This window comes from Protopterus annectens, chromosome 5.part0 (genome assembly GCF_019279795.1).
Source record: "Protopterus annectens isolate FY-2018-M chromosome 5.part0, PAN1.0, whole genome shotgun sequence".
Lineage (NCBI taxonomy): Eukaryota > Metazoa > Chordata > Ceratodontiformes > Protopteridae > Protopterus > Protopterus annectens.
Window position 1 is genome coordinate 1,820,637,049 of NC_056735.1, and position 22,086 is coordinate 1,820,659,134.

At 39.5% G+C, this 22,086-nt stretch overlaps 1 protein-coding gene across 44 annotated transcripts in view; it reads left to right on the plus strand.

Moving 5' to 3' along the window:
• The window catches only part of LOC122801915 (ABI family member 3 binding protein), a 3,486,228-nt gene that overhangs the window by 2,761,545 nt on the left and 702,597 nt on the right, over positions 1–22,086 (plus strand). The window lies entirely within an intron of this gene.

The window sequence follows — 22,086 nt, forward strand, 5'->3', positions numbered from 1 at the left end:
GAAGACCATTTACTGAGATTTCTTATGGAATCAAAATATGCAAAAAAATGCATAGAAATAGAGAAGGCAAGTTTTATAATTTTGCTTTGCTGAGAGTTGGATGTTTTGAGTATCTCCAATCAAGCTGCATTATCATATACATTTTAACTTGGGCAAAATAAGTGTTTAGGACCAGAACATTTATTTTTTATTCATGTTTAAATGTATATAATATAGCAGCTTGAGATTGTTAATGATTCTTTCTCTTTTCTTTGCTTTTCCTGTTTTCTTTAGTACTTTAATTTAATATTATGTTTCTGCAAATGTGGATACAGACTAGAAAACCAGAATTTATTTTGCTGTTTGTAAGAAATTGCAATCCATTCTAAGGTTCATAGGTTAGTACTAGCTAAACTAAGCAAACAATAGTATTACTGAATATCAAGTGTGCTATTATTTCTCCACAAACTTTTTCTAATTCCTTAACTCAAATATATATATATATATATATATATATATATATATGTATGTATGTATATTTATACACACACATACATGCACAGTATATATATATATATATATATATATATATATATATATATATATATATATATGTGTGTGTGTGTGTGTGAAATCTATGTGCTTTGTTACTTGATTTCATAGATGGCTAATATGGCATGCTAAATGGAACATTGCTTTTGTGTACCACAATTTGCCTATAACAATCTAGAATCAACAGTTCAAACAGCAAAATCTCTAATTCTGAATTTGATTAAGACATCCAGCTCCCACCTCCATTACCATTAAACCATTTTTTTTGTTTGAACTTGTGCTAGGTGAGTTTGTAATATCAGTTTTGCTGCCTAGTATATTTTAGAAACCAGCAAGACAGATGTTGCCAACCTTTATTCCTGTGAATGCTGATATTCTGCAAGTAGAGTCTCATAGTGCATGCCTTTACACTGTCATTTTCTTGGATGAGTCTGAAAAAATTGATGGTACACAAAGATGGGTCAACTACAAGTGAATGTTTGCTAATAGCTCAATATACACTTGCTTGCTGCCACTTCTCACTGGCAAGTGCCCTGACTCTCACCTTTCCAACAACCAGACCTTAGTAAATTATCTACCCCTCCCAACACCCAACCTTACTTAATTACATAGTCCTACCAGAACTCTAACTCTAACCCTAAAAACTCCCGCCTGGGTCCCTGACCATAACCATAGGAATCCTACTCCCTAATCCAAGTCCCCAGTTGCTCCCTAAACATAAATCTGCACTCCACCTCCCTAAATCTAAAGACCCTGTTTGCTCCCTTACACTAAAACAGCACTTCTGCTCCCTGGCAATATATTGCAATTCCCCTCCCTAAACGATAATCCCCTTCCCAGTCCCTAAACCTAAAATCAGTGATCAATTCCCAACCTTAGAATTCCCCTCAAATTGCATAATCTTAAAACTTTCTTCCCACTCCCTAAACTTAAACCCTCCTTCCCCCTACCTAAATATAAAACTCTCCTGCTCCCTAATCTTAACCTCCTTTCTAGTTCCCCAAATCCAAACCCCTCTCCCTGCTCCCTAAACTTTTAAATCCCCCCTTCCGATCATCACCTAAAACTACAGCCTACACTTCCATCCTCACAGCTGCTGCACTAACCTTGCCCAACCTCAAATGCTGTGTTTGGGTGAGGTGCGGCAGTTCCATTCTCCTCCCATGGAAGCCACACCTCACACAAACATAGTATTCGAGTTAAAGCACGAACATCAGCCAGATGAGCTATGAGTCACCTGAATTCCTGGCTGCAAGATGCTATTATTCCAGTACCTGGAGCTTGGGTGGCTATAGTAAATCCCAAAAGGATCGGTATTAGCAGTGGCTTCAGGAAAAAGAAAAAAGGGGATGTATCTTAACAAACCAGAGTACGCAATGCTAAAGTTATCGAGCTTAAAACAAACACTTACTGAAGTTCAGAAATTGAAAAGCAGAATAGATGATGAGTAGGTACTGATAATGGTGAAACTGCACAGAAGTCTATAGTTAATCATAACTGATGGCTTAAAAGTAGAGAATAGCATGGCGTTAGTAATTTTAGGTAGGGCTGTAACAGAGTAAGAGATGACCAGGTAGAACTCATACTTTTCAGCTACAAATCCTGGCTATTTCAACATCTGTATCAGTAAATGAGGCTGGAAAGCACAAAACTTTTTTTGTGGGTGCTATTGTGATATGTAATAATATAGGCATGCTGCTTGCAATAGCTTACTTCCTGTTATGTAGTAGCACTTGCAAGTTAGTTGCTGATTGTTACCAGATCATTGAGCACTGCTACACCTTTTTGTCTTCCATTTTCAGAAATCTGCATGGTTTAGTATTTTGATCAGGCTAGAACTTGGAGGGAGACAGCCCACTGCTGTGAAATTTCATGGCCAGCAGTTTACCAGTTACTGAAGCAAATGGAAAACAAGGGTGAAAGATGCTTGTTTGGCGGTTTAGTGTCTGATGTCCTGAGCAGACAGTGTATATGAAGAGAGGTGTTCTGTCTGAAGGTTGTTATCTGGAGACTTAGTTGTAGCTACATAACTTGTTTTACTGTTTCAGAATAAAATGCATTATTATTTCGATATCTTTCCAGGTGACTATTTTAGACCATTTGTAGATTTGTTTGCATATTGTGTGCTATACTAATGGAGAAACTTTGCTTATTTCAGTGACACACTATGGAATTTAATGTTGTTATACTAATGTGAAATTTTGCTTATTACGGTGGTTCTTCATGTGCCTGTGAGTAATCTTTGGCTTGTGTGAGTGATGATGAATTCTAAGACATTAATATTGTTGTTCTGGAATGTCTGTTCTGTATGGTTGATTATTATTGGCTATAAAGCTGGTTATTCTTGGGATACATATTTATGTTCAAAATACAAACCAAACAAAGAAGTCATGTAGGACTACAAAGCTATAAAAACAAAAACAAAAAAAAAATGACTTAAACAAATACCAGAATGTAGAAGCAAAAAAACTTTATTATTTCAGTAAGTGCTTTTGTCCTTCAAACTCACAAGACTTCATGAGACCTTGTACACTTTCTGCCAATAAATCCTACAAACCATAGCATCTTGATTCAGGGGTGTAGCTAGGATTTTCAAATTTGTACTCACAGCTCTCAAACTGCTACCCCCCTCCCCAGCCAAGCTACGACCATTCTCGTAATTCACGGTTCGCTTTTTTAGTGCCGATGAAGAGGCATTCGCTGTAATGCCTCTTCAGTAATATAATATAGATTCACTCAAACTCGGTTCCTTGAATTGAAAATTAACCTGAAAGTCAGTTCTTTGAAAAATGCAGCATGGTAGTTGGGGTAGAAGATTCATGCTTTTGTTTTCTGTAACTAAGGTACAGGTTTTGAGCTTGAGTAAATTACTAACCACCTGCTACCCCTAACTAGGGTGTTTCATTCACACACACACCCCTACATACCTCTTAGTGCAAGAAATATGGACAGTGCCTAAAATAAACAGGGACAGATATTAAAAATGCTCTCGTGAACTTAGAAAGTTGCTAGAATAACAAGATTTGTGCTAGTATGAGAAAGTTGCTAGAATAACAGGATTTGTGCTAGTATGAATTTTTCTAAAGGACATGAAGTCTGAAACTCAAATGTCTGTCATTATTTAGCAACTTCAGCCTTCAATGATTTTCTAGAAAATCACGAAATTTATGAGGAACAGACAAAAAATATGGGGCAAAAATCTGAACATTCTGCAAAATTTGGACAGTTGAGAGGTATGCTACCTAACTACCTGACATACACACACACACACACACACACACACACACACACACACACACACACACACACACACACACACACACCTCTCAACCTCTTAGAGCAACAAACTCATAAATAAAACTGAGGCAAAGGCCCAAAAATAAGGACATTTTTTTTTAAATATTGCTCTTATAAACTTAGAAAGATAATAGAATAGTAGTAGGTCTTGCATTAGTACGAATTTTCTTTAAGGCATGAAATCTGAAACTCAAATGTCTGCCATTATTTTCTAACTTCAGTCTTTAACGATTTGCCACTAATTTGCCAGAAAACTGCAATTTTATGAAAAACAGACCAAAAATGTGATGCAAAAATATAAAATTGCCAGACAATACAGCTGGAAACCTGTCAAAGCAGGGACACCATTTTAATGAGCACAGTTAACTTGAGCAGCTGACAAAATTAGAGAATCTACATGCATTTCTGAAATAAAAGTAATCTATAACTCTGATCATTACAGTTATTTATAAAAGTAAACCCTCCGCATTTTCTTCCAAAATTGCTATTTTGCGGAGATATTATTAGGGGGAGAGCAACATTTTGAGCCAAAATTGGGGACAGTTGAGAGGTTTGGATATTCCTAATTCTATAAAGCGATTTATTTCCACATACCTCTCAACCTTTTAATGCAGGAAATCTGGACAAGGCCAAATATATTGGGGTAACATATAAACAGTACTAAAAATTGATCTTGTATAAACTTAAGACAGTTGACAGAATATCAGATCTTGCTTTAGCATGCATTTTTCTGAAGATTGTGACGTCTGAAACTTCATGTTGGTCATTATTTAGTGACTTCATTCCTAAATGATTTTCCAGAAAAGTTTTATTTTGCATTTTACAGTACAAACACCAATAAATATCTGCTAAACAAAGCAATGCAGTCTCACAATGAAACTAGACTTAGCATTAAAATTTCTGTGCCCTTGAAACTCACATTCATTGAAACAGCATTGAAACCCACATTCAAAGAAAATACATTTTGCCAGTGGCAGATAAAGATTAACTGTGGGCTGTTTTCAAATCATAAATCATAGGCCCCTTGCACATGAAACATACATGTGCTCTTTGATGCACCTTCCTGGTTGTATTCAATTATATTCCTTGTTCAATACAGTATAGTTGTTAGAGAGCGTTTTAAATTTATTGGTTTGAACATTTTTCCAGTAAACAATGAAACAAAATGCATGTACCAATAATGACAAAACTGCCAAATTCATAACATTTCCATCATAAAAGTCTACTCAAACTTCTACAGTCCACCAGTATCAGCAAATATGCACAATCTCTGAACTAGTAAAAGCCATCTACATAATTCACCTTGCTAGACAGCTGCACGCACATGCTCCGCTATACCAGCAAAGGAAAACGTAAACTGTAAATACTGTTTCAGTGTTTATTCAGTGTAAAATCATGAATCTCCAAGTACCCCTGTCATAACAAGTTTATACACATCCATAAACAAATCAAGCATATTCTTTATCATTAATCAATTTAATAGTTTACTAATGTGTAAGGACAATTTATTCCATAATTATACCAGATGATGATAGAAAAAATATATATTTCTAAATTTTCAGCTTGATGAATATAATAAACATACACACATTCATAATGTTAATGGTTTGTAGATGTTAATTCATGTCAGACAAATAAATTTATAATAAAATATTTTGTACATATTAATCAAATAGTCCTGTAGCAATTGACATCTTATAGAATATAAACAGTATTTATTTAGATTTTTAGTTTAATACATTGATAAAAAAGTCTTTTGTGTAACAAATGTCTGAGTAAATTCAAGGTTATTTACATTTTTACCTATACAAAATTTAAATGAGGAAATACATTCCCCTAATATTGCAACTAAACTCATATACATAGGTATAACAACAGTAGGATACCAATATTTAGCACTGTTCTGGAAACAGCATCTCTAGGTCAAAATATTAAAGCAATTATGTAATAATAAAAGATAAACAAGTGCATGTTATGGACTGATTTGTTTTTAAAGTAATGATTGTGTAGGCCCCACTTTCCAAGGGTACTGATAGTGAAGGCTAACTCACACAGTAGAAAGATTAGTCAAATTACTTAATGCTGCAAACAGATGCCAGGAATAGTGGCTTAGATTGACTAAAGTCAGGTACATTATCCTAATTCTGTGACCAGAGTCATCGTAGGCAGGTGCCATTCAGAAGCTCACAAGTATATCAACTTCTTTATTTCAGTCAATTTAAGGTACGACTCACCACTATAATGAACATATTCGCTCCTACTACAAGTCCTGAAAATAGTGCATTTGTAGTAGCATCATATTAGAGCATCTTCAGAACTTCCCACTCCGAAACCTGTACAGTGGGTCAGAGAACCCTCCATGGGTCGCTGCTGCTCAAGAATTGCAGGCAGCAATCAGTGAAGGGTCTCTGACCCCTGCAAAATGGAAAGAAATCACAGTGTATTTGGCAATAAGATGGAATGAAGAAAAATACCATTTAATATTCAAAACCAGTGCTGCTAGATGTTGCATACATCACTCTGAGCAGTCAATATAAAATAAGAACATTTCATAAGCGGTAGCCTCATGTTTATTGGTGGAACACTAACAGTTGCAGTACAGCATGCAGTGAAGTTTGTGGCCTTTGCTCCCCGACATGACAAGTTCTTCAAGTCAAGTGCCTACAGCAGTCAGCTCCACTCTGTTAAAGTACAGCAAAAGCCTATATATTACCTATTTGTTACCAGTAACTGGTATGCTCTACTAGGGCCCAATATTTTCAATGATTTGGTTACAATACCTGCTGATGAACTGTATGACCTGAATAATAGAGCAGAATACTTATTACTGATTGATAAATAAATAGGTTGACTGAGATGAACTGTGAGTATGTTCTTCGGCATTCTATGGTTGTATGATGAGACATTTGAATTATACAGACCAGAGTATGGCAGTGGATGGATCCTGCTGTGGAGGACATACCTGCCTATGGATTTATCCATCTAGTTAACAGCATTTCTAGAAGCATCCTTCAAACAGGGATTTTTGTTTGGCTGATCGGCAACTTTTTAGTGGTGATGACAATTACCACTGTAAACTGATCCACTCAAAGGAACACTAAGAACAATTAAACTTGCTTCTATTAACCTGTCCATACAAACATTAAAAAAAAAAAAAAATTGGCTCCAGATACAACAGCAAACAACCCATATGCAAAAGTTCATGAAGCTACACTATGCTCCACTGACACACACACAAACACACACCTTACCTGATAATCTGTTCATGACACTCGATTGCCTTCCATCTTCCCATTTCCCGCTCGTGATAAATAATCCATTTGCGATTGCCTTCTTTCCCCGCTCGCGGCCAGCCGGACATGACATGAGCTCACTTCCGACTGGCTCATATACCCCTTAAAGGAGCCAACAACCTTTAAAAATACGGACTTTTTTTTTTTAAATGCTACCCCCTCTTCTAAGAAGTTGTACTGAAATCAGTACAGTGCGCATGCCTCCCAACGTCCCTGTCTTGATGGCATGCAGTGCATGAATATAGCTAATAGGAGTCTTAAAATGCATGGACACTATTACCATTGCTGTAGTGGTGAAGGAAAGGGTTTATAAGACGAAACAAAATTCCTAACTACATTAGGCAGAGCCCCTCACTAACATTCTTCAAGAGAAACCTTGACGAGTGGATGGGTAACAGAAAATACACCCCTGGGATCACTCCATTGGCTCTGATTGACAGAGGCTCAGTTAATTAATCAATGAGGCAACAAAAGCCAACACACTGTGGCTAGGCTTATAAATGCCCTCGGGCAGATAGCCTAGTACCTACCTATGAACCTATGAAAGAAGAAGAAAAGAAATCCAAGGTAAACATGCAAGGCTAACAAATAGGAGAGTGATAGAACTTGGTGGAGGGTCTGGTAATTTCTTTATGGCAGTACAGCTTCTTTTACTTAAATGAAAAGACAAATGATGTGGGGTAGCCAGCTACAGTGGCATAGAGGGATAAAGCCTTGACTGCAGCCCAGGTGACCAAGTTTGATTACTAGCTTGGACACTTGGCACAGCTGGCAGGTAGGATTTAAGTAGCTATCCTAGGTGGAGGAGGACAAGGCTGCATGGGTGTTGTAGCAGCCCAGTAGAGGTAGGGGTGGTCCTATAACCTGGCAGCATGCGCATAGCCCACCAAGCTGCTGATGAGCAGTATCCTTCACTTGAACAAGTACAAGGGACTATGCACTTGCCTAAGTGGAAGGCATTGTGGATGTACAATGATGTGTCACATTTCCCTCTACCCTAGTGAGGGTGTTGGTAAATAATAATATCCTCATTGTCAGGATGCCAGCAAGGAGACAAGCAACTCTTATGGCTGCTTAAATGACACCCCCACAGATGTTTCTCATCTAGTGGATCTGGAAGTGATCCTGACCAGTACCGAACAAATGCACAAAACTACAGGTGGGAGGCTTGATGGTTAGCATGATCAGGGCAAAAAGCATACAGGGAAAAAAGTGATGTGAGGTATGATATGCAGCAAGTACTGGGATATGGAAAAAAATAGGTTACTATGCAAGAGCAAACAGACACAAACCAGTACAGACAAACATAGTTGATTTTATATACACAAGGATAAGGCAGCAAAGTTAGGTACAGACATACAGAGGATGGGCAGATGGTAATAGGGAGGGTTAGACCACATATAAAGTATGGGGCAGAACACATTAAGTGGAGGTCACAGCAGTTAAGGGGTGGATGGGGTGCTAGCTATAATGGAAGTTCAGGTTAGTTGAGATGACTACCTGCACAGACTAATCATGAGCTGATGTTCCTCTGTAGACACTGTCATGTGGGGTCTGTCCTCCAGTGGCCTAGTGATTAGGGTCTGCTCATACAGTGAAGTTTCAGTTCACTGTAGGAGCATCTTTATCTTGCCAAATATGATATTTAACTGCATCCTCTACTGCAGCCTCAATCAACTGATGCAGCTTTGCTTACTCTAGAGGCAGAGAAACATAGGTTTCCATTTGAGAGGCATCTTTATCCCTCTTCACTGAGCTACCCACAGCCCTATCATCAGACCACTCATGAGCCACAGCAGAGGAAGATGGTAATGAGGTTGTCTGGACTGCTGGTCTTCCTCTTCCACATCAGATGGACCCTGCAGAATGGAGACAAAACTGGAAAAGTGTCATAAATGTAACACAGTTAAACACTGACCTCTAATGCAGATAGCAATGATACAAAGCTCTTGCTGCAGTCAGCTGTTCCTGCCTCCTGTAACAACCCCACCCTAATGAGATGTATCTCTTAATGAGCTGAAAGATAAAAGTGCACAGCCTATTAGTATCTCCTTGAGAGTTATGAATTTATTTTGAAACTAAAACAAAACTGAAAAAAATCACATTTACACTATACTTCACTCTTTGTACTTTACCTTCCCTCACCAACTGCTCTTCAGGGTGTCCTCACTTCAAGTAGTGGCAGTGTTGATGTCATTGCTCACTAGACCTCTGGATACTTGTAGGCTTTGTAAGTATGAGGCCCAGATCATGCCAAGAATCCATCCATTTTTTGTATGTAACATATGATTCCAGAAACTGCAGCCTAAAGTGAGTGTAAAGGAAATAAAGAAATGCCGTCATCTCCATAAACCATGCAGTAGCCCTGTGTCTGCAAGCACTATCAGTCTTCTCTGTCTTGCAGGATGCCAAAAACCAAACGGTATAGAAAAATGGCACAAGTTGCTTACATACCCTTGACCAAGATTTTCATTCTGTGCAAGCATTCGCTGCTTAGTGATGCAATGCATGTTCATGGGTCTATCTCCCGCACTGACCTTGAGAATTTGTGAATAAGATTCACCTCTCGTGTAGATGCTGGTGATTATGGCACCACTGCTTGAGTGCTAAATTAAGAGATTCTCAGTCATTCATGATGGGTGGTCTAATTTTCTTAAATAGTTCACAGAAAGGGTTTAACTTTGTGGAATTCAGCTTGCTGCCACCACTGTGATTGCTAGTATTCTGCAGTTCTTGCAACACTTTGATTTCTGTTGTGAGACTTCTCATAGTTGTTGGTATGTGCATTTTTTCTGGTATGATGATATTTCCCATTGAATGTACTAAACAGATATCAGGGACATGATACACTCAAAGGCATATTTCCTAGGGTATGTGCATCTCTAAGATACTGGTGTATTGTGCTTCACCTGTTTTAGTAATCCCAGTAACCACACCAGTAGTTTAATTCTGTTTGGGTTTGGGAGAGAGCTGTACCATGCAGTATCAGCAGACTGTCATGTGATATTGTATGTACTTTAGCATAATGTCATATTAGCTGGTAATATGCTGTTGGGGAGTTATACATGCCAGATTAGCAGATACGCATATAGGCTACCCACTTTTGGAGTAATTATGTGGCACAAACTATCCACTATTGGAAATTATTACATGATACACACCATAAACTGTCAGTCCTGCATAGTATGATTATGCTAATTTTGGGGAATGACATTAGGAGCAGGTACATACTCAGTGCCTTTATATATATCCATAGCAGTACATATTCTTGTTTTCGACATAAACAGAATGCAGCATGCCTACTGAATTGAGCAGACAGAGGTTGGATCATTTCAGCAATGCTGAAAGTAACATTCTGGTACAGACAGTCATGGTGCATGACCTTTAGTTGATGGGTAGAAGACATGCAGACCAGCCCTTATAGAATTAGGTGTGGTAATCTATTCTTTAGAATATAAACATGGTGGGTGAGCATAGCCGCACATTTAGACAGGTTCACTGTCAGTTGACTGACATGCTCAGCCATGCCAAGCAGAGGGCACAGGAGGTTGAAAGGGAAAGATCCACCACAGGAATTGCTCCACCAGAGTCACCCATATTGACAAACATGGAAGAATTCCCTGTATCAGTAGGTGGAAGGATTGGAATATGTTTTATCCATGGTAGGGGTATGGATATTGATGTATCATAGAGCAAGGGGTTGCGTGCAAAGTTGTTGCTGTAGTGGGTGTACTCCAGAAATAGGCACAATGCACATTCCTTTTCATAGGTACATCAAGCGTGCTGCATGTTATTACTATTAGAGAAGGTAAGGATGAATTTCAAGGAACTGACTACATACTGAGTCTTGCATTGCATGTCACACTGGCACCCTTGCAGCATGTTATAAGGTGTTCATTATGATGTTTTTATATTAAATGTTCACAGATGGAAACAGTAATGGGAAACACATAAAATTTGCTGGGGGTGGATAAGGTGTTAAAGTGCACAACTCTGCAGTGTGAGATAGTGATGCTCAGATATGTGAAGATGTGTCACAGTCAGATAGAATGATGATACTAGTACCTGTCCCATTCCTGGATGGAGATCAACCCTCAATAGAGGATGTGTATATGACTGACGGTAGTCGTCCTCTTGCAGAGCTGTAATTAGATCAGAGTGAAGAAACAGCTGCATCTGGTGAAAGATTTTGAGGTGTGTGTGTGTGTGTGTGTGTGTGTGTGTGTGTGTGTGTGTGTGTGTGTGTGTGTGTGTGTGTGTGATCTGCACTTGCCAATGCGATGCGTGTGCAGTCCTGTCATTCATTTAAGAACCTACAGGTGGTATCATGCTTCATAAATGAATGCCAATATTGTATTCACACTTGTAGTTAGAAACTGTACTAGCGATCTTGCTGCAGTTGTAGCAGATATCATGCTGCAGTTACTGATGAGTGTTAGGGGAGGCATCAATCTGGGGATCTGTTCAGAGCACTATATGACCTAGCTATGGCTCTGCACCTGTGGAAGTACTGCTTGAGTGTACACCATCCCTGTGTGTCGTGAGTAATCAGTTTTTGCTAAGAGTTTCAGAAGTGCTACAGTTGTGATGATGCACACTGCTTCCACAGTTGGCATACCACCATATACCAGCAATACTGGAGTACCCAGTGCTGTAGGTAACACTGAGCATTAATCAGCATATGTGTGAGCGTGTGATGCAGGGATGGTCTACTGCCAACCAGTCATTAATGAAGCTGGTAGGCATGTTATGTGGCCTTTGCAATGATAATGATGATGATGATGGCCAGGTATGTGAAGACATGTAAGCCAGACGCCATGAAATTTTGTTTATAATGAGGGATATGGTGACATACAGTGCCATAATGAGCACCAGCTTAGAATTGCCAGTACAATCACATTTGCCCAAACTGGCATTGCTATCTACAGACACAGGGTAACCATGTAAGTGGGCCAGTGCAAGGGGCACACTCAACATCCATATCTGAAGATGTCAGAAGCCTTGGCATCATACCTCTCAGCTGTACAGATTTTCACAGAATGTCCCGATTTTTGCCTCATATTTTTGGTGTGTTCCTCCTAAAATCTGTACCTTTCGGGCAAATAGCTGAGGATTGAAGTCATTAAATAATGACAAATATTTGAGTTTAAGACTCCGCATCCTTCAGAAAATTCATGCTAATGCAAAACCTATTTCTAAGTTTATAAGAGCAATATTTAAAATCTGCCCCTATTTGTCCCCCCCATCATTTTAGGCTTTGTCCAGATTTTTTGCTCTAAGAGGTTGAAGAGGTATGCTTGGCATCCCCTTCCTTTGAGAGGCCATTATGTGTGCAAACTGGACTACCTACTTCCAAGCTTGATAACTCAAACCATCAAACATCATCCAAGTCCAGGTCCTATAAGAGCACATCTTTCTTAACACAGGCGATCACAAGCCCTGCAAATTTTGAATAGCAACATATAACAGGCTGAAGTCACAGTATAGAACACCACCATGCAGGTAGAGTCCTTGAGCTTTTTTCCCTCTCAGCAACAATATAACACTAGAAGATGAGCATGCAGTGGCTCCCTGTCTGTCTCAAAGGAAGAGATAGTTCCTGACTGCAGGAATTCTTTCAGTGATACCATCTCAGCATTCTACCCCAGCGACATGCTTCCCACACCCCTTTCCTACTGCCATTCTTATGTTACGGTATTCCTTGACTCTGTACTTCTGCTGTCCACTGCCCATGCTTTCTACCTTATCTCTATAACCCAGTTTGTGTTAACAGTATGGTGTTACTGCATCCCCTGTTACCCTGTATAAATGATGGTATCAGTGACCCATATATACTCCATTCCATGTGACATTGAGTTAATGTCTGAGATAAACCAGAACATGCTCTGATAATCCAAGCCTCATAGGAGCACTCAAACATCATGCTTATTGGTTTACAACATATATGTCATTGTCTAAAGTTCCAGATGTTGCCACTCTGCCAATAGTAGTTCATAGGTAGGTACTAGGCTATTGGCCCAAGGGCCTACGTAAGCCTAGCCAACAAGATTCCCTGGCTTACGCCACCCAAGAAAATTATTTTCCTGTGCCACTGTCGAGCAGAGACACAGAAGTGATCCCCGGGGTATATTTCCTATTTCCCATAATAGTGTGTATTACATCCATCACTGCCTAGGAAATGTCACTGTCTATAACACATCAGGCTGCTGATGACCATCACTGGCCTCACTTGTTGAGATTTCAGCTGCTGGTTGATGGTGTAATGCACCCATAAAGAAAAAACACCTGTGCTACCTTTGTAATGTCATATTGTTGAGCAAGGCACAGATTGCAACATTCTTGCACGCTGTATATTGAGAATACTGCAGGGAATTGCCAGGTGCCTCCAGGCACTGAAACACTGTCCCTTGATAGTACAAATAAAGAAACACACGCACATGTACTATGATGACTCATGACCCTTACGCACAACCCAGAAACCATTGCTGAAATGATTTTCAGTATTGCTCATGCTTTAAGGATTGTAGAAACTGTATGGGTATCAAATAAAAGGCCATCAACGGCAAGTACACCAACCAAAGCCTTTTACTATTTTGTCAGGAGATCAGAATAGAACAGGCTGAAGTCACAACATAGAACGCTTTCCATGAAGGTGGAGTCCTTGAGTCCTACCCCCTCTCAGCAACAATGTAACACTAGAAGATGCACTTGTAATGTCTCCTTGTATGTCTCAAAGGAAGAGATTGTCACTGACAGCAGGTATCTTTCCACTGATTCCATCTCAACATTGTACCCCAGTGGCATGTGTCCCACATCCCTTTCTTATTGCCATTCATATGTTAATGTATTCCTTGACCCTGTGCTTCTGTTTTTCACTGCCCACACCATCCACCCTATTTCTATAACTCAGTTAGTTATTACCCATAAAACTGTAAAACTGTTAGGAATGTTTTGCTAAATGCCAGACTACTGCATTTTTTTTTACACTGAAGCAAGGTAATTTTTATTGAACCATTTATGTGTTCTCTTAAGCACTATTGGAACCAGGCGGTATTAGCAGGGTCCATGGAAGTGCTCTCAGGTTTGCAGTCATCTGCATATTTGGGGAGCCAAACAGTGGAGTCAGTTGTGACATGTAAGAAAATATGCCAAAAAATAGTGGCCCAAGAAGATACACTTGGGGATTTCCAATGCTGACAGGAAGTGGTGAGAACAGTAGCCCTTCTATTCTCACTTGTCATGTGCAGTCTTGTAGCCAGTTGACATACCAAGTCATGATAGCTTCATTTTCCATTAAATCAACGAGTTTATGCATAACTTCATCAGGGATTATAATGTTTAATGCTCTAGCCAGCTTGAAGTAAGATGCATGGAGCCTTTACTATGGAAGAGCAAAATTCACTCAGGTTGCACTTTCTCTTTGACAAATCCTTGAAAGCTACCTATTACATGCAAAGTAACAGTTCAGCACGAAACAAGTATCCACAGTCCCACAACTATGGGGAAGTGAAAACATCCTCCAGAACAAAGCACAGCAGTCTTGAGGAATGATGTGTTTCAATATAAAACAAGCAAGCTATTTGCTAGGTATTACATACCAGGGAACAGGGAAACCTCCTGGACATATATATTTTCATCCATGGCAGCAGATTCACTTTCAAAGAATTTTTTCAGGTTGAAAGATTTACCTTTTGGCACAGATAAACTTTCAAAGAAATTTCTAGGTTTAACCATGCAAGATCTGTCTGTAGATCAATTGATAGTAGTTTTGACGAAGTTAAAAAGTTTGATGGAAGTTCACCAAAACTACTTTCAGCAATAGTGGGGTTTTCATCTTTCTCCACTAATGTACAACCTCAAAGCTGGTATATATAAGTTTTGGTGGGGGTAAGGTTTTCACATGGGGATTGTATATGACTACAAAAAAAAAATGATTCCGTGTAAGTTAAGTGGAAGTAGTTTTTGGCAATTTTGTTTTGAGTTTTTTTGTTTGTGAAAACTGCTTTTGATTGATTGAAATGTATCCAACAAACAGTATTGCATTAAGTGGCAGAGAAGGAAGTTTTCTCTGTTTACCATAATAAGTTCCATGATAATTCTGTCCGTCACATTGCACAATATGCTTAATGTAGCTTGCTTCCAGATATCACATACAGTTTCAAATGTCCTATTAAGAAAGTGTATAAAAGTGCACATTAGGTTGTTTTAAACTGCGCAAATTAGTCTTCCTGGCATCTCAGATGGTCCCATGGAACTTTTTTTTCTGACATTACCGTGAACAGATTAGAACATTTTGGATGTAATTTTGAGTGAGAGTGTATTGTATAGTGGAAGGGTGAGTTTGGTTCCCCTTTATGTCCTGACATTTGTTCTGTGTCTGTATGCTGATGTGTTAGCCACATTAGCCATCTCTGTTAAGGTGAAACAATTTTGTTGTTGCACATTATATATTTCTTCCTTCTATTTCATTTGTTAGATATGTTGTCATAGTAACAAGTCTCAACTTGAATGAAACGTTGCTTCCTGTGGTTGTCTTACTGACTTCTTGATCTTGGCCTTGTTGTACTAGGTTGGATAAAGTATGAATGATTTGTATTACCTTTTCTTTCATAACGTGGCAGGCTTGCTCTATAACCCCACATTCTGCTTTCTTGTTTTTGTATTTAAGCTTTCATCTAGCTCAAGGGTTTCCTATGAAATTAATTAGTCTTAAATTAAGTTGATCCATCCCAGCATCAGTAATGTTTCTGAATATTGTGTAGCAGGCCATTGCCACCACTGTATTTCACATTATATAATTTACATATGAATTTTACTTCTGTTCAAGAATTTCCAGTGTGTGTATTTCAGAACTGTAAACATTAATTTTCCATCCACACAAATCACAACACACCTTGGGCACTGCCTAAATTGTTTCTGAATTCAGCCTTTGGTTAGGATATGCTTTATTGCAACTTGTTGCTCTGTGCAGACCATTAACTGAGCCAAGAATGGCTTGCACAAACATGTTACACAAACATGAAATGTGTCACCTTTATTGCTGCCTAGATACTGTTAATGTTACTTTGCTCAAAAAGATATTGCAGTTGTCACATAAAGATATTCATGTAGCTGGAATTTTTGTACAGAACCACACTGCATCACTTTACTAAGCCATATCACAACTAAGATTTGCCTTGAGTGAGGACTGCTAATTTGAATTTGAAGCAAAGCAAGATTCATTGGCAAAACTAAAATGTTAAAGCCTATATTCATACACAAGTCAGATTTGGTAATAGTCCTTGAGTGGTGGTTAAAATGGTTAAAAAATATCCATTTTCAGAGGCATAAAATGCATCTTTAGGCATAATGCAACTTCTCGTCTGTGACAGATGTATTCATCTGTCCCCTCCCCATGTTTTCTTATTCTTCTTTTTAAACTTATGTTTAATGCAATTATTTATTTTTATTGTCTGCTCTTATCCAATATGCTGTGAAAATTTGTAATCTAAATTAAACCAGTCAAGCTCTGCATTAGACAAATGTACATCATTGTCCCCATATAAGATCTTGCAGTGCACATTTACATCATTTTTATTTCATACTGCCTCCGCAACTACATATTAAACAGCTTTCTAACCACCTCAACAGCTTTTGTATTTCTTTATTTCTTTTCTTTTACTAAAAGATAAATGTTCAGTATGTAGTACCAAAGCACCCAATATTTATTAATACTGCTATTATCTTCTAGCCATCGGTCCACTGGTTTATCCACAGAATTCTTCCTAAGTTCCTGACTCCTTCTTAAGTGAAAAACTAACATGATAGCCTCTAATGTCCAAGTTTGTTTTCTTTGACATAAGTAATAGCTGCTGGCTAATATGGATTTTACACATATAGAACCAGAATACACTAACTGTAGTCACTAGAGTTCTTAGCTATGCACTTACAATCTATGAATGCACTCAAGACTGTAAAATCCTACATTGTGGCCTTATCTGTCTACGATCTTCCTTGTCCACTTCTGTCCTCTTATGTTATTCTCAGATATATGATGGCAATAGTAACAGCAGGCCTTCCTGACAGCCCCTTCTCCCCCACAACAACCCTGAGTACTAATATTGATGACTCTCCCAGCCTACCCATTTTGTGATCAGTCGGACTCCACACCCCTTCCACCCTCCAGAAAAATGCACAGTCAAACAAACATGCAAATACACAAACACAAACCGGTGTGTTATTGGTCACATCACTAAACAGCATTATGCTTCCTTATAGTGTGTCTTTAACTGTATCAAAAGTGCCAGTGAACAAAATAAACTTTATGCAACCAAAAAGATGGTTAAGATCATGGAAATCATTTTCAGGTGGAAATTACTGTCAGTATGTGATGTTTCTGGTGAAGATTGTTGCTTGCAACTATATTTAATGATGAACACCATTAGCAGCTTGTTCCATTTTCCTTTCTTTTTACCTTCTATTTTAGCTTTAATTTCTGTAAGATTTTCAAGAGCATTTATGTCTCATTCACAGCTATGTATACTGATATATTGCTTGGTGCTTTACTTTCTAAATTCTGGTGCACTCCTCTTTTTCTTTTCCACTAGCAAATTAGTAATCAGTGTGAGTGTTAAAATAAACACATAAAGACAAACTCTCTCACACATATACATACACATACACACACACACACACACGTATATACAGGGATACTCTCTCAAGCATACTTTACTCCAGAGACAGGAAACACAACATTTAATATCAGAATCAGTTAACCAAGCCTTGTTTAATGAAGCACATTCTTATTACAAAACAGAATATATTATGTAGCCTTCCTCATTAGAATTTAAAGATTCATTTTTGAAGCGTAACATTTTCTATTTAGTCAGACTACTTGTATATATATGTGTGTGTGTGTGTGTGTGTGTGTGTGTGTGTGTGTGTGTGTGTGTGTGTGTGTGTGTGTGTGTGTATATATATATATATATATATATATATATATATACTGCGGCATTACTTCATAAAACACTCAAAACATTTCATTTATTTATATGTTTATTTGTTAACTGAATAGTTGGACTGGTCCATAACTCTCAATCTCTGACAATTAAAGAAAAAAAGGATAGTACTGGCCCTTGAAAATTTACAGCAGAGTCCAAAAGGGGAGCAATTATTTTTTATTTTTTTTTTTTAAGAATAGATTTTTAGATAGACTCCATACTCTTAGTGATGATGAATCTTTGTATATGCTTATTTAGTTACCTAATAACATATGTACCCTTAAACGGTTTTGCTTTCATTTACATATTTACTTATTTGATTATCAAGAAAGTCCTACTGGGTAGGTGTCCGTTTTCAGCAGAGGCTAGGGGAGAAAAGCTCCAAAGTATTACAAAAAAAAAAAATTTAAGTGCAATATTTTTACAAGTTTCAAAAATAATACAAACAAATCTACAATTTAAAAATGATAGCAAATTAGGCATAATGTGGCAACTTTGATATGACTAATATGACAATAATGTAATATAATTTAATATTTATAGAACATTTTTATGAAGAAAGTCAGTAAGTGGAGGAGGAATAAGGCTAATTCTAAGGGAAGAGTCATAGCATTATGTTTAAATCACAGCAGCTGAGGTATATGAACTAATCGTAAGGCTAGTTTCAGCCATGAGCCCAGTACAGAGCATGTAAAACAAAAAGAGTGGATGCGAAGTTGTTCTATCTCGCCATTTGTTCTTACACGTGGGTATGGAGCCGATCCATCGGCTCCGAGTCGTCCGCTTTCCAATCTCAAGATCTTTGAGTAGCTTGAGGCACAGTCCCTATCCCATGATGCTCTCTTACCAACCCCAGATCTAGTTAGCCGTTGCAACGGATCGCACGATCTTCGGAGAAGCTCAGGCCAGTAACCTTTTTTCCTGTCTTTGGACAATTTTTTTCTATATATATATATATATATATATATATATATATATATATATATATAGTTTATGAGGGATCTGATATAGGTTATTTACACATATCACAGATATTTGTTGCATTTCAGTGAGTTAACTGCAGTGTTTATATTGTTGGAGTGGTTGCTGTTAGGCCTTTGGCCTTTCCTTAGTTGGCGTTTTACTTGACAGGGCTCTGTTGGGTTGCTTTCCCTATCCCCTTGTTATTTGTCACATAGTGTGCACAGTTAGATATATATATATATAAAATACTTGATCTTATTAGATTGTTGTTCAGGGATTTGAACTTTCTAGTGTTATTCTGATAATTCTGTTATTTAGATATATCTTATCAGGGATCTGATAATTTGTGTTTGATTCTGTCATGTCTGAAAAACAAAAATCAGGGGTTAAGAGGTGTAACTGTGGGCAGAAAATGTCCATTACCGATAATCATGTTTCTTGTGTGTATTGCTTGGGGCTGGTACATTTACAAGAGGATTGCTCTATCTGCCACTCTTTCAGCAGCAGGGTTATGTTAGAAAGGCAAAGGAAGTTGGTGGATAGATGGCTGTTAAAGCCAGACTTTCAGTTAACATTGGACAAGACTGACCAGACCTCCAAGTCCTCGAAGGGGTTGAAGTCTTCAAAGGTGTCCTTGGAGCCCAGGTCCTCAGCTCCGAGCACCTCTGGGATGACTCGGTCGTTGGCTCCTCAGTCTTTGGAGCCGTGCACCGAACTTATATGTCGGAGCCAAATCCCAGTGTTGGAACTGGTGTCAGATGTGTTGAAGTCTCCGATCATTAGGTCGGTGGCTTCTTCGGCACCTTCAGACCTGTTCTTTCAGGACACTTTCGGACATCGATGTGGACCGTGTGGTGCAGAGACTCTTAGAGAACCCGGCTCTGGCCAAATTGCTTTTGGCTTCGTCTCAACTGACTTCGAAGCCTGCAACCCTCCCTGTTATGAGTTCTACTCCTCCTCCAAGGCTAGTCGAGTCTTCAGAGCCCGAAAGAGAAGATCTGATAATTGTGGAACCCTCAGAGCCAAGGCCTGTTCCAGTGCCCTTGGCTCCGTCGACCTTGATTTCTTTGGTTCCAATCGAAGAGTCTCGGAGCCGACACTCTCTTGTTGGTTCTGGGGGGAGAGTCGAACCGAGGCTTCGGTTCTGACTCTCCCTCTTGGGCCTTCGGTGCAGATGAGCTCGGCTCCATCCTCTGGTTTGGTGCCTGTGGCCTCGGCCTCAGGGAAGTTGCCATCTTCCTCGGAACTGACGGACTCCTTGGGCCGAGACACCAGTGCCTTCGATGCCATGAGGAGGGTCATGTCTGCAAAGACCTTTACCTCTTCGGATCTTTGCTCTTCCTCCCCTAAAGGGCTGTGTTCTGTCTCTACATCACAGGTTCCTACCAAGCGTCGAGACTCAGAGCCTCAGGTGACCACATCGGGTGACCTCTGCACTATGGAGACTTCACCAGATGCCCCCACTGATGAGGTCCCTAGGAAGAGAATGTGCAAGAGGAGGCATTTGGATTCCCCTCAGGAATCCTTAACATCAGGCACTGACTTAGAGGAATCAGAAGGGTCCCCAGGGTCCCCCTCGGAGGATGTCTCATTTGCAGATGTACTGGAAATACTAAGGCAGAGGGGTGACTGGCAGTCCCTTACCCCTACTGAGGATGAGTCGGTGCTCCTGAAGGCCTTTGAGTCTCAACCTTCCACCTCCTGGGTTTCTCCGCCCTTTGACCAATTAATGGATTTGGTCTCTTGAAGGGCGTGGGAGTCTCTTGATTCCATGGAACTGGTCCCTCGGAGACCCAACAAATTTATCACCTCCCTGTAAGACAGGTCCTTTCTTACTAAGGGACTTCCCGTTGATGCCATGGTGGTGGTGGCGGCCACCAAGAAAGAGATGTCAGAAACCTCTTCTTCTGTCCATCTTCCTAACAGAGACTTTAGGATGATGGACAGATACGGGAAATGGATCTTTAGCTCTGCAACATTTGCAATGAGATCGCTTAACTATTTAACCTATTTTACCCGTCATCAGTGAGATCTCCTCAAAGAGTATGGAGATACTCTACAGGGCAACACAGATGATACTGTCTCTGAGAAGGTGACGGCACAACTTAACACCCTTAATTCTATTGTGAACTCATCCATGCGGCTCATATCTTATGCAGCTGGTGGATCGAGCCGGGCAGCAGTTTCAGAGATAGCTCTGTGGAGACAATCCTGGATGCGCTTATGCTCCTTTGCGGAAGCCTTCAAGTCTTCCTTTGTTAACACCCCATTCGACGGCTCTTCCTTGTTTGGGCCCAAAGTCAAAGAGACTCTTACTAGGTGTGAGCAGGAGGGAAAGACTCTATCTGCCGTAAGAGTCTGTTTTTCCACCCCTACTAGACCATACCCCAAAGGGCAGAAAGGTGGAAAAATGTGGTTCCGGAAACCCAGAGGAGCTTTCCAAAACACACTTAGTGAACACTCCTCCAGGGGCAGAGGAGGGGGTTATAATTGTAGATGCCGCCCAGGCAACAGAGGGGGTCCACAGAACCAGGGTAACAGGGAGCAGTTCCTGGGCAATCCCTATCAGCGCTCCTCAGAGGAGGCCAAACTGTCCTGCTCTGGAGGCAGTCAGGGGTCGCTTGGCTTTATACCCAGACGCCTGTCTAGGAATAACATCAGATTCTTGGGTAAAAAACATAGTTACTAGAGGCTACATCATTCCCTTTTCAGAATCCCCTTCTATTTGTACAAGAATCCCAGACACTCCACCCAGTCTGTGGGATCAAGCAGCCATAGAAATTCACAAGCTGCTAGAAAAAAAGAGTCATCCAGCCAGTCCCGGCGGACCAGATAGGATCCAGAACTTACTCCAGGTTATTTTTAGTTCCAAAGAAAACGGGGGACTGGAGGCCCATCTTAGACCTCAGCAAACTCAACACCTTTGTCAAAAAGGAAAAGTTCTGGATGGTCATGCTTCAATCGATACTACCATTTCTAGAAACGGGTGATTGGATGTGCTCTATAGATCTCAAGGATGCATA